The 13,918-nt window shown below is 44.0% G+C and overlaps 1 protein-coding gene across 2 annotated transcripts in view; it reads right to left on the reverse strand.

The window, feature by feature from the left end:
- The window catches only part of MYO5B (myosin VB), a 230,548-nt gene that overhangs the window by 161,100 nt on the left and 55,530 nt on the right, over positions 1-13,918 (reverse strand). The gene's annotated exons all lie outside the window — the stretch shown is intronic.

The following is a 13,918-nucleotide window of genomic DNA, read 5'->3' on the forward strand; positions in this document are numbered from 1 at the left end:
TTGGCCAATCACATTCACTATTGCTCAGCAGTGGCTGTAAGGCCACATGATGGCCAATCAGCTGTCAGTTTGTAGAGTAAGTTACTATATTATGTATTCTAAAAAGGGCTGAAGGGGGGACCACGAATAAATATTAATGAGCAGTGATTTTGATTAAGACACAGAGAAAATTCAGAAGGATCATAGTGTAAGTGATATACAATGCCGAATATATCTATTACATCTTTCTAATAAAATGATTGGCGCCACAATTCTTCGTAAATTTTCCCCAAAAATGTACATGTTCTTCATGCTTTTTACATACTACAAAGTGACAAGAGGACAGGGAGTGGTTAAAAGGAGTCAGAAAAGGGCAATAGTTTTGGCACAAATTTTCAGTACACATGTACGCCAGCCGGAGAAATGTATCTAACATCTGTATTGCGCCATTTTCCACTAACTCTTAATTTCATACCACATGGTTGATAAATGCCCCCAAGTTTCCACAATAACGTTTGTCAATCCAGTGGTCTCCAACATGTATCTCTCCAGCTGTTATGACACTACAACCCCCAGCTTGCCCTGTCAAGGCATGCTGAGAATTGTATTTTCTCCAACAGCTGGAGGACCACAGGTCGGAGACCACTGCTCTATACTAGGATTTCACTACACACTTTTCCTTCTATCTTTTTCAAAGAAAACCGTACAAAGACCTTAAAATGCCCAGCATCTGTGTATGCAGTATCATGGGTCATCCATTATTTACTATAAAGTCTAATTCCTCCAAGCCTCTGGCTCATCCAATTTTAATGTTGACTCAAGTCAAGAGTATAAAAAATATATGAATACTTTGCATTGTACGTCCCTAAATACCCGACTTTACAGCATCAGGATGAAAAGAGACAATTTTAGCATTCAAGTTCTCGTTCACTTTGATTGGTGGAAGGAGCATAAAAAACAATAATAAAAAAGTTAAAAATTAAAAATAATAAAAAATAATAAGAATATCATAAAACCGAGGAAAGGACCCGGAGTCCAGACCTCCACCAGTCACTTTTACATGTCACATATCCAACTGATGTCAAAACAGTGGAAAAAGGCATCGCTCCACTGATGATAGAGATTACAATCGGTGTACATTGCGGCGGTATACGGTGGTGGTATATAAACGGTATAGAATTACTTTCTATAATATATAATAAATTATTTCATACCCGCAGCCAGATTTCAGAGTGACATTCTGGAGCTGACCGCTACCTGCTGGCACGTCCCCTGGTGCCAGGTAACTGACTTGGCGCTGGTCATGCAGGCGCTTCAAAACACAAATTGACAGAATGACACTTTCTGGCTCCGGTTACAAATGAAGACTGCTGTCAGATCGTTTTGTTCCTAATTACAGAGAACCAGAGTAATTCCCCAGCTAAGGTGAGAAGAACTGGGGAGAGAAGTGAGAAGAACTGGGTTATGGCAGTTGCCTGGACTGCGGCCACTGATTTTAATTTATCTCAATGTTCATCGCTCTGCGGGTTGTTGTATTATTAGGAGGACAAGGTCAATATGTGTGATATGAACTGTAAGAATACAAAATTACCATTTTTTAGACTTCCCAATAGCCAGGTTATCACTTTGCACTGTACACTTAAAGGGCATGTCCACTTTGGAATACCATTTTACAGTTTATATAGCGTTATAAAGTACATAAATAGTCGAGTCACTTTGTAAATACATTACTTATCTTGTACTGATCCGGAGTTACATCCTGTATTATACTTCACAGCTGCACTCACTATTCTGCTGGCGGAGTCACTGTGTACATACATTACATTACTTATCCTGTACTGATCCCGAGTTACATCCTGTATTATACTCCAGAGCTGCACTCCCTATTCTGCTGGTGGTCGCTGTGTACATACATTACTTATCTTGTACTGATCCGGAGTTACATCCTGTATTATACTTCACAGCTGCACTCACTATTCTGCTGGCGGAGTCACTGTGTACATACATTACATTACTTATCCTGTACTGACCCTGAGTTACATCCTGTATTATACTCCAGAGCTACACTCACTATTCTGCTGGCGCAGTCAGGGCGGATTCACACGAACAAGATATACGTCCGTGTAACGCACGTGTTTTTCACGCGCCTCACACGGACCTATATTAGTCTATGGGGCCGTGCAGACAGTCCGTGATTTTTATGCAGCGGGTGTCCGATGCGTAAAACTCACGACATGTCCAATATTTCTGCGTGTGTCGCGCATCACGCACCCATTGAAGTCAATGAGTGCGTGAAAATCACGCGCACCACACGGAAGCACTTCCGTGGGACGCGCGTGATTCGCGCAACAGCAGTAAAAAGTATGATTGAAAACAGAAAAGCACCATGTGCAAAGATACAAACAGAGTGTCCTAATGATGGCAGCTGCGCGAAAATCATGCAGCCGCGCATCATATGCTGATGACACACGGAGCTGTTAAGTGCCTTTTGCGTGCGCAAAACGCACACACTCGTGTAAATCCGCCCTTACTGTGTACATACATTACATTACTTATCTTGTACTGATCCTGAGTTACATCCTGTATTATACTCCACAGCTGCACTCACTATTCTGCTGGTGGAGTCACTGTGTACATACATTACTTATCCTATACTGATTCTGAGTTACATCCTGTATTATACTCCAGAACTGCACGCACTATTCTGCTGCTGGAGTCACTGTGTACATACATTACATATCTTGTACTGATCCTGAGTTACAGCCTGTATTATACTCCACAGCTGCACTCACTATTCTGCTGGTGGAGTCACTGTGTACATACCGTATATTACATTACTTATACTGTACTGATCCTGAGTTACATCCTGTATTATACTCCAGAGCTGCACTCACTATTCTGCTGGTGGAGTCACTGTGTACATACATTACTTATCCTATACTGATTCTGAGTTACATCCTGTATTATACTCCACAGCTGCACTCACTATTCTGCTGGCGGAGTCACTGTGTACATACATTACATTATTTATCTTGTTCACACGGCTTAGCAAAATAAGTCTGAAAATACAGAGCTGTTTTCATGCGAAACCAGCTCCTGATTTTCAGACGTTTTTGTAGCAACTCACGTTTTTATGGACGTTATTGGAGCTGTTTTTCAATGGAGTTAATGAAAAACGCCTCTCAAAACGTCCCAAGAAGTGACATGCACTTCTTTTTCACGGGCGTCTTTTTACGCGCCATATTTTAACAGCGACTAGTAAAATTACACCTCGTGGGAACAGAACACCGTAAAACCCATTGAAAGCAATGGGCAGATTCATATTCAATTAATCGTGATTTTGATTCAGGTCATAATCGTCCAGCCCTAATCCGGAGTTATATCCAGAGCTGCACTCACTATCCTGCTGTTGAAGTCACTGTGCACATATATTACTTATATTGTACAGATCCGGAGTTGCAGCTTGTATTCTAGACCAGAGCTCCATTTTTCTCATGGTCACTGGAAACAGTCAGCAAGTTTGACAACACACATTCCTAACAAGTTAGCTCCTATAATGCCGGGGGCAGTTAGTTTTCATTAGCTCAGTCTACATTAGATTACTGTACAGTGCCTGGCGATAAGATACCAGAATGCAAATCAGCAGCACAACCTCTGGGCAGTCACTGTACAAGTAGGCAATGCTGTAAGGGCTTGTCCACACACAACGGAATTGCTGCAGAAAATTTCCGTTGAAAGTCAAAGGCTTTCCGTTGCGGTAAATACGCACCATTTCCTTCGGTTTTTACGACAGAAAATAGTGCATAAATTGCTGCGTTTTCCCCAATGTTAGGAGATGGAGACATCCCTTCTGAAAAACGCAGGAGTTCTGCACACTTTCCGTAGCAGGAATTTACATGCTGCGGTCAGAAAAATACGCACCGCAGGTATAATTTGTCTCGGAAATTTTATGCAGCGGGTGGATGATATCGGTTAAATCTCATCCACTATGCTGCTACTGTAGTCTGCTGCGTCTGAAATTCCGTTCGGAAAAACTTGGCCATTCCGCAGTGTGTGGACGAGCCCTTAGAGTTCAGTGCTGAAATCTGCAGACTTGTGAGTGCAGCTCTGGAGTATAATACAGGCTGTAACTCAGGATCAGTTCAAAATTATTAATGTAATGGAATTAATCTACATAAAAAGTTTTGTCACCTTGTAAATATGTGTCCAAAGGCGAACAAACGTAAGGGTATGTTCACACTGCGCCGCTGTCAAAAGACGGCACGTAAAAAAGACGCCCGCGTCAAAGAAGTGCATGTCACTTCTTGGGACGTAATTGGAGCAGTTTTCCATTGACTCCATAGAAAAACAGCTCCAATTACGTCCGTAATGGACGCCGCGAAAAACGCGAGTACATGCAAAAACGTCTGAAATTCAGGAGCTGTTTTTGCCTGAAAACAGCTCCGTAATTTCAGGTGTATTGGACGGTGCCGTGTGAACATACCCTAAGTGTTCAATTTCCCTGCAGCGTGGCCACAGGTAAAACTAAGTATTACAATGTGCTGATTCATATCAATGGGTTGTCTGTGTAAGGGTATGTGCACATGCGTACAAAAAAAACGTCTGAAAATACGGAACTGTTTTCAAGGGAAAACAGCTCCTGATTTTCAGATTATTATTTTTTTTTAGCAAACTCACGTTTTTCGCAGCATTTTTTACCGCCATTTTTGGAGCGGTTTTTGTATAGTCAAAGAAAAACGGCTCAAGAAGTGACATGCACTTCTTTTTCGCTGCCGTTTTTCTACGTGTCAGTTTTTAAAAACGGCTGCGTAAAAAAGCGGCCCGTCGGAACACAACACCGTTTTTCCCATTGAAATCAATGCAGATGTTTGGAGGCGTTCTGCTTTGGATTTTTCGGCAGTTTACGGCCCAAAAAACGGCCAAAAATAAGCCGTGTGAACATACCCTAATACAGGACGAGACAGAAAGCGAGACAGGGTCAGACAGGACGAGAGAGACTCTTGGTAAGGGTATGTTCACACGGCTTAGCAAAATACGTCTGAAATTACGAAGCTGTTTTCGCCTGAAAACAGCTCCTGATTTTCAGACGTTTTTGTAACTACTCGCGTTTTTCGCAGCGTATTTTACGGACGTTATTGGAGCTGTTTTTCAATGGAATCAATGAAAAATGGCTCCAAAAACGTGCCAAGAAGTGACATGCACTTCTTTGACGCGGGCGTCTTTTTACACGCAGTCTTTTGACAGCGACGCATAAAATTACACCTCGTCTGAACAGAACATCGTAAGACCCATTGCAAGCAATGGGCAGATGTTTGTAGGCGTATTAGAGCAGTTTTTTTTCAGACGTAATTCTAGGCGTAAAATAACCGAATTAGGTCTGAAAATAGGCCGTGTGAACATACCCTTACTCTTCACTCTGGCCAAGAGATCAGGATCCTGTACAGAGGACCCTTCTCCATTCACTTAGAATTCCCTAAATAGGTTGTATGAAAATGTTTTTTCTAAACTGGACAACCCCTCTAAGACAAAACTCCTTGCCACACTAAATAAATAAAATGATGTAGTGTATCCAATGCGCCGCCGGCACTGCACCTAAATTATGAGTGACGGAGGGGCGATCCAGCGTGGTCACCTACATTAGTGGCAAATGACATCGGAGATATTGCTCAAGAAACAACGCAAGCAAAAAAAAATATTACGAATTCTGAGGGATGAACAATTACAATGGGAAACAGTAAATTGATGTCATTTCCTTTATGAAATATTTGTGTATCTTTCTCGAATTACACACTTGATCACTGCAGTTACTTGTGCTGCAGTGTAAAGCATAAGGGAAGCAAAGAACAGAAGCCTGAGATTCTGATGGACAGAAAGTAGATTTCAGACTAGCCCAGATACTGCAATTATGCTGTAGTCATTGGTCATAGGGGAGTCCAAATGGAGCAGCCAACAATGAAGAAAAGAAAATCGCAGGAAAGCATTATATTATCCACAGGAGACCACCCCATATAGATGTCAGAGGGGGAACTTGCAGAGATGATATATTAATACTTCATCCTAACCAGTGCAACTAGATCTACAAGACACATTCTTCTGTAACCTCTATCCTCTGCTGACCTGCACATTCTATTGTGTACGATCACCATGGAAACCACGTTACTATGTAGCGATCACTAACCGGGTCTGATCTGCTGGGAACCCTGTACTGACGTATGGTCATGTAAACAGCATTTATACCGGAGTGTAGAAGGATCACCATGTAACCAGGCGAGCGGAGCGTGTCAGATCAAGTCCTTTTAAAGTTTGTCAATAATAGAGCCAAGTGTGTCAGAGGCGAGGGTGTCAGATGCAGCAGAGGCGAGGGTGTCAGATGCAGCAGAGGCGAGGGTGTCAGATGCAGCAGAGGCGAGGGTGTCAGATGCAGCAGAGGCGAGGGTGTCAGATGCAGCAGAGGCGAGGGTGTCAGATGCAGCAGAGGCGAGGGTGTCAGATGCAGCAGAGGCGAGGGTGTCAGATGCAGCAGAGGCGAGGGTGTCAGATGCAGCAGAGGCGAGGGTGTCAGATGCAGCAGAGGCGAGGGTGTCAGATGCAGCAGAGGCGAGGGTGTCAGATGCAGCAGAGGCGAGGGTGTCAGATGCAGCAGAGGCGAGTTTGTCAGATGAGTTCCACGAAGAGGCATGGACTCCTAACCTCGTACATAACTATGAAGCTAGGTGCCCGGCTCCCTGCAGTGTGTTCGGTCCAGGACTTGCGCCCGAAATACGTTCCTTCCTTTACGGACCGAACATGCTCATGTGAACCCAGCCTAAGGGTATGTTCACACAGCAGCGTCCGTAACGGCCGAAATTACGGGGCTGTTTTCAGGAGAAAACAGCCCCGTCATTTCAGCCGTAACGGCATGTGCAGGCGCTTGAACGGCGCGTCCATTACGGACGTAATTGGCGCTGCTTTTCATTGGAGTCAATGCATAACGGCTCCAATTACGCCCCAAGAAGTGACAGGCCACTTCTTTGACGCGGGCGTCTATTTACGCGCCGTCATTTGACAGCGGCGCGTAAATATACGCCTCGTGTGAACAGACAAACGTAAGCCCATTGCTTTCAATGGGCAGATGTTTGTCAACGCATTCAAGCCGTAATTTCGGACGTAATTCGGGGGTTAATACGCCCGATTTACGTCCGTAATTCGTGTGTGTGAACATACCCTAATAGTCTATGGTTAAAAGTGGACAATGCCTTTAAGATTTGTCAAGTACCTTTTGGCGGAGAAGGCTTAAACCCCGTGGACTAAAAGCGAATAAATTCCCGTCCACACAAGACCCGTGTTCTATAGCCTGCAGATCAAACCTTTTAAGATCTATATTACTGAAATGCTGGATTTTACACGTCCGAGTTGTGGGGTGACTAGAAACATAAAAAGATCCTCCGTCAGAGTATATCTCCCTTTGGCGCAGTTAGAAGTTTTGTTCCTCTCCGGTACAGTGATTAATAGTTCTATACAGTCTATAAAGCAGCGGCTGCCATAAAGCTGACAAGTAACGGGTCATCGCGTCTTCCTCCTTCTGGACGTAAGAGAAGGGGATATTCCATATTCATTCTACAACCAGTGACTTACACAGAAGAGACGGAGCCCCATAGGAAAGATTAAACTGCGCCCCCTATTGGGGCTTGTCCACACGTAACGGATTTGCTGCAGTATTTCCGCATCACATAGCAGACAATACACTGCGGAAAATCCGTACTACTTCATGCGGAAAATAGTGCAGATTTTTGGTGCGTTTTTTTCCGGGTGCCGTGTGATTGTGATATTTCTACCTTCTGTGATGTAGCTCCGCCCCCTGTAAGAATTTCCACAGCAAATTACGCAGTACATCAGAAAAACGCAGGAAACCAGTCCACTTTCTACAATAATAATTGACTTGCTGCGGAACTAAAATTATGCACCGCAGGTAAATTTCCGGACTGATATTTTCTGCAGCGCGTGGAGGATATTTGTTAAATCTCACCCACTTTGCTGCTACTGGATTTCGCTGCGTATTTTCCATCCGGACGGAAAATACGCAGCAATTCCGGAACAAGTAGACAAGACCTATGTGCTGGGTTCACCAGTCAGGACAGGAGGGCCTGGTGTCTGTTCAATACCGAATAGCAAAGGCGGTGAGACCAACAAGGGACCGACCCTCTCTCTGCAAGGGGCTCTATGGTAGGTTTGCCCCAGACAGCGACGGTTATTGAATCGGAGGCTACGTATCTATAACGGAAGCCATATTTGTTGTCACCCAGCTTTCCTTCACACATTTTTGCATTTATTTATTTTTGTCGCATGTGAAAAAACACAATTTTTTGGTGTTTCCTATGGCGTTATTTGTGGTGTTTTTGCAAAATAGTATGTTTTAGTATCTGCATTTTTTTTATGTTTTTTTTTATGTTTCAATTCACGAGATTTAAAGATTCGTCCTTGCAACACACGACTTATTCTGAAAAAACATTTACAATTGGTCAGGCAAAAAAACAAAAAAACTGAATGGAAGTCTATGGAAGAAAAACGCCACTAACTGGCTAAAAAAAAACAGCAAACCTGTTGCCATTGCAAAAAAAACAAAAAACGCCACTAACCCAAAACAAAAGAAAAAAACCACCATTAATATGGTACGGTTTGCAGTGCATTTCATATTTCCCTATGGACTTCCGATAATCCAGAGTATCTAATAATCCGGCACCTCTCAGCTCCAATTGTTTTCAGATTAAATAAATGTTATTTTACATAATATTACTATAATAATAATATTTCATTCCAGTATTTTAGAATGATAGGTTTCCTACTCTACAGTATAGAAATAAAATATTCCTGATGCCGTCTAAATTTTGTCCGTCTCCTGTACTGCGGTTCATGGGGGCACATCATTGCTGCCGCCTACATTAGGCACGTCAGCTCTTCCGTTCTGCACGGGTGTCACTACTAATTGCCCACTAATTAGGTTTTATGCACAATCTATTGGATTTTGCTATTTATACATCTTGTGGTACTAATGCCAGGTGCAGCCCGGATCTCCGCCTCTGCTCCGTTCCACTTTCAGTGAAGGATCGGACAACCACACGGTCGGAAACGCTTATTGACTATGCAGAGCAGATTGTTTAACATAGAGCAAGACCACACGCCTACTATGATGGGTCCAGCAGTGAACGGATTCCCCTCACACAACCATAGTGTTTGCTGTCAGTCACCACTAGGGGGAGCTTACTGCAAACAGATTAAGGGTATGTGCACACGATAAGGGTATGTTCACACGATGAGAGGCATTTACGTGTGAAAAGACAGACTGTTAACAGCTGCCTCGTTTCACACGTAAATGCTCCTCCTCGTAATTTACGTGGCGTCTGAGACGCTCGTAAATCTTGAGCTGTGCTTCATTGAGTTCAATGAAGAACAGCTCAAATTACGTGGCAAAGAAGTGCCCTGCACTTCTTTGCCGAGGCAGTCCATTTACGCGTCGTCGTTTGACAGCTGTCAAACGACGACGCGTAAATGACAGGTCGTCTGAACAATACGTCGGCAAACCCATTCAAATGAATGGGCAGATGTTTGCCGACATATTGCAGCCCTATTTTCAGACGTAAAACGAGGCATAATACGCCTCGTTTACGTCTGAAAATAGGTCGTGTGAACCCAGCCTAACAGGCATTTACGTGTGAAAAGACAGACTGTTTTCAAGAGAAAACAGCTGCCTCGTTTCACACGTAAATGCTCCTCCTCGTAATATACGAGGCGTCTGTGACGCTCGTAAATCTTGAGCTGCTCTTCATTGAGTTCAATGAAGAACGGCTCAAATTACGTTGCAAAGAAGTGTCCTGCACTTCTTTGCCAAGGCAGTCCATTTACGAGTCGTCGTTTGACAGCTGTCAAACGACGACGCGTAAATGACAGGTCGTCTGCACAGTACGTCGGCAAACCCATTCAAATGAATGGGCAGATGTTTGCCGACGTATTGTAGCCCTATTTTCAGGCGTAAAACGAGGCATAATACGCCTCGTTTACGTCTGAAAATAGGTCGTGTGAACCAAGCCTAATACCGCTCGCATTGAGTTTAACACTAGCTAGATACATTTTTATGTAGTTAACTCCCCCTAGTGGCTGCTGCAGGTAGACAGAATTTGATCATTTAAAGAGAACCTTTCACCTGGCCAAAATTAGATTGCACTACAACATGGGAGCTTTATTCTCTTCAATGTTGGCTGCTGTTTAGCTCTGCTTCATTAGGGCACAGCTATGATCAATTACTCCAGCATAGCTGGACTATTGAAGTCTGAGGTAGTCTGATAACCACTTCTAACTGCTGCCCTGTCCCCCCCATTCTTTATACTGCAACTTTGCTTGTTCCGATTGGTTGCTGTGTATAAGCACCAGCTTAGCAGGGAGTCAGTATTAGCTCCTGTATTAAATATGTCTTACATTTCACAAATACCTAAGATAATATATGAGCCCAATAGACATTGCTTATCTTGTTCCCCTGTCACTTTTATAATGTCTTTGTATGAGTATTTCACATTTCTTTCCTGAAACCAGATAAGGATTTGATACACTTTCAACTGGTGACACGGATGGTCTAGCCCTGAAATATTTCATGTTGTGTTCTTTGAATGCAGCTGAATGCCGCCATGGGTTATCATCCAGCTTTCCTAGGGAGCTGAAAGTCTTTTTTTTTTTTTTTTTGGAGGGGGGGGGGGGGGGGCTTTATCATACTCCTAAACAGCAAATCCACCCAGTCGTGCACTAGAAGTGGCGGCCATATTGGCTGTCACCCAGCTTTCCCAGAAACAGATATAACAAAGAAACCTGACAATAGAATACTGCTGATACTCTCTATATCCTGCGGTCATAGTACATTAATAGTAGAAGTTGTAAATTGTTTTTTTTAAATAGATCCAGAATAGGAATATCTATGTCAGAGAGGAAGTACCGCAGGCCGACCTGTTCTACTAGATATATATAACCTCGGCCCTGGTGCGTTCTCTGTGTAGTTGTCCTTTAAACTCTTTAAACGAGGTGTGTTTAGTTTAGGAATGTGACTGCTTGTTCTCCGTCAATTCTGGATCTCATTTCATTCATCACCTGCTTCCTGGTTCTAGGTAATAATTACTGCTCCCTATAGGCTTAAATGGGTACTGCACTGTGGAGAAAAGGGTTAGATAGAGGCTGGTAAAATTCTTTAACATACACATACCTCCCAACATTTAAATCCTCATTCACAGGACATTATTAAGCTCTACCACCCCATTCTGCCTAAGAACGCCCACAAATCTACCAAAAAAGGCCCACTTAGGGGCATATTTGCATAAGCCCCACCCTCTCCAAGGTCGTTTCATTGGACACTCGAGCGAAAATTATCAATGGGCACTGTAGCCCCATAAACAAACTGTCTCTAGTCCTTGTGGCTGTTGTCTGCTACTGCAGCTCACTCCCATTCTTCAGTACTAGACACATACATAACGTTCTGCGAATTGGAGTCGGGGGAACCCACTGATGACAAAACGATGGCCAATCCAATGTGAAATCACAGAAAAACCCTTTAATTATCCAAGCGGTCCTGGGTATTTACATAAGCCATAATTATAATGGAAATAAAGGCACAATAAGATCCGTCAACAGCGGCTTTTTTATGGTTTCCATCTTGCAACAAGGTTTTTATACTACAAGACCCACAATAAAAATGAACTAAAAAATAACCAGATATATCAAAATGGCAATGAAGAAACATTACACAGACGGCAGAGCTTTGCTTTAGGACGTGAGACTATGCTTAATGAGTCCCTAATGGAAGATGTCAGGATGGGGTAAGAACAATACATGACTGGAATATAATAATGGAAACAGTCAGAGACCACGTAGTGAACGGATAAAATCCAGGAGGGAATCAGACTATAGACGATCAATATCCCCTGCGATAGAGTTGTTACTGTATTGTATCTGTATAGATTGGACACTTTTATGGATCCTTGGGAAAACGGCAGACATCTCCGCTCCCCATTCTTCTGCGCTAAAGATCAACAGTTAACCTCGCCTTACAAAGTTTCAACAAGAGGTGAGGACGGGAGAGAATATTGCAGCATTTTTCTCTGTAAAACCTATTTATAGCACTGTAGTTGAAGACTCCATTACACGTTTTCTATAACAGACGCTACAGACCTGTCCACGCCAAATAACCGAAATGTGCACTATATACAGTGAGAGTTCTATAAGGCAATAATAATAATAATAATAACACCCTCCGATGTAGACTCATAAAATAAAAATCCTCCGTGGGAATCAGACCAATATGGCGGTACAGTATGGCCCCATAGAGTGCAGTATTACAGGTGAGCTGGCATGGAGCCATTATATGCCTGTCTGCAGTGGCGTAACTACCGCGGTAGCAGCCGTAGCGGCTGCTACGGGGCCCGGAGCTTGAGGGGGCCCGTGCCGCCAGCCGACACTCCCACCCAAATGCCCGGTGGTGCCGCTAGCAGCCGTTATGGCTGCTACTTTGGTAGCGCCGCTACTGTGGGGCCCGCGACGCCGAGCCTTACACAGGCCCTCTCAAACCTGTAGGTGTCGCTAGCACCGGAGGGGGCCCCAGTGCTAGCGGCAGCCAAATACATGTATTAGCACTGAATGGCCGGGCATGTTCCGTGCCTGACCATCCAGTGCCTTACAATGACACTGATTGGCTAGCGGCGCGACGACATCATCGCGCCGCTTCCATGCTTGGAAGGTGCTGATTGGCGGAGAAAGTCATTCTGCCCCGCCAATCAGCGTCATTGGAGGATGCTTGTTCAGCTCCTGCAGACATGCTCAGAAGAGAGCATGTCTGCATCGCCAGTGAACAGCGTGGGAACGGGATCATGTGAGTATGGCAATTTTTTTTCCCTCATAAAAATGTGAATGGCATTATCTATAGTGGGGGGGGGGGGGGTCGTCTTTATGTGGGCTATTATATATAGGGGGTCTATATGTGGGGCAGTAGCTACAGGGGGGTCTATATGTGGGGCAGTAGCTACAGGGGGGTCTATATGTGGGGGTGTGGGCCATTATATACAGGGGGGTCTATATGTGGGGGTGTGGGCCACTATATACAGGGGGCTCTATATGTGGGCCATTATATACAGGGGGCTCTATATGTGGGCCATTATATACAGGGGGGTCTATATGTGGGCCACTATATACAGGGGGGACTATATGTGGGGCACTATATACACGGGTGGGCTATATGTAGAGCACTATCTATAGGGGAGCTATTTTTTTGGGTACTTTCTATAGGGGTGGGCTATGTGTGGGACACTATATACAGGGGTGGGTTACCTGTGGGGCACTATATACAGGGGGGGTCTATATGTGGGGCACTAGCTATAGGAGAGGTCTGTATGTGGGGATGTGGGCCACTATCTACAGGGGGGTCTATATGTAGTGCACAGTCTAAAGGGGTGGGCTATATGTGGGACACTATATACAGGGGGAGCTATATGTAGAGCACTAACTATAGGGGAAGATATATGTAGGGCAGCACAGTGGCTCAGTGGTTAGCACTATTGCCTTGCAGCTCTGGAGTCCATATGTGGGCACTATCTACAGGGGCTTCTATGTAGGTCACTATCTACAGGGGGCACGGTGTGTGTGTGTGTGTGTGTGTGTGTGTGTGTGTGTGTGACAGTTATATTTAGATGTGTTGAGAATTTTAACTTTGTTTATAGGTGCAGAAGTGAGAAGCTGAAGACATCTAAACGGAAAACTGCAGAAATGGGTCATGGCCGGGAGAAATCCATCATAGATGTCTGAACCGGAGGGAGAAGAAAAGAACTAGAATCTGAGACGTCACCGGTGAGTCACTTAATGTAAATGTTTATTCTGCCTCTAATCAGTATTGTAGTCACTGTATGATCTGCAGCGAGATGATGGTGATAGGATT

This window comes from Rhinoderma darwinii, chromosome 1, assembly GCF_050947455.1.
Source record: "Rhinoderma darwinii isolate aRhiDar2 chromosome 1, aRhiDar2.hap1, whole genome shotgun sequence".
Taxonomy (NCBI): domain Eukaryota; kingdom Metazoa; phylum Chordata; class Amphibia; order Anura; family Rhinodermatidae; genus Rhinoderma; species Rhinoderma darwinii.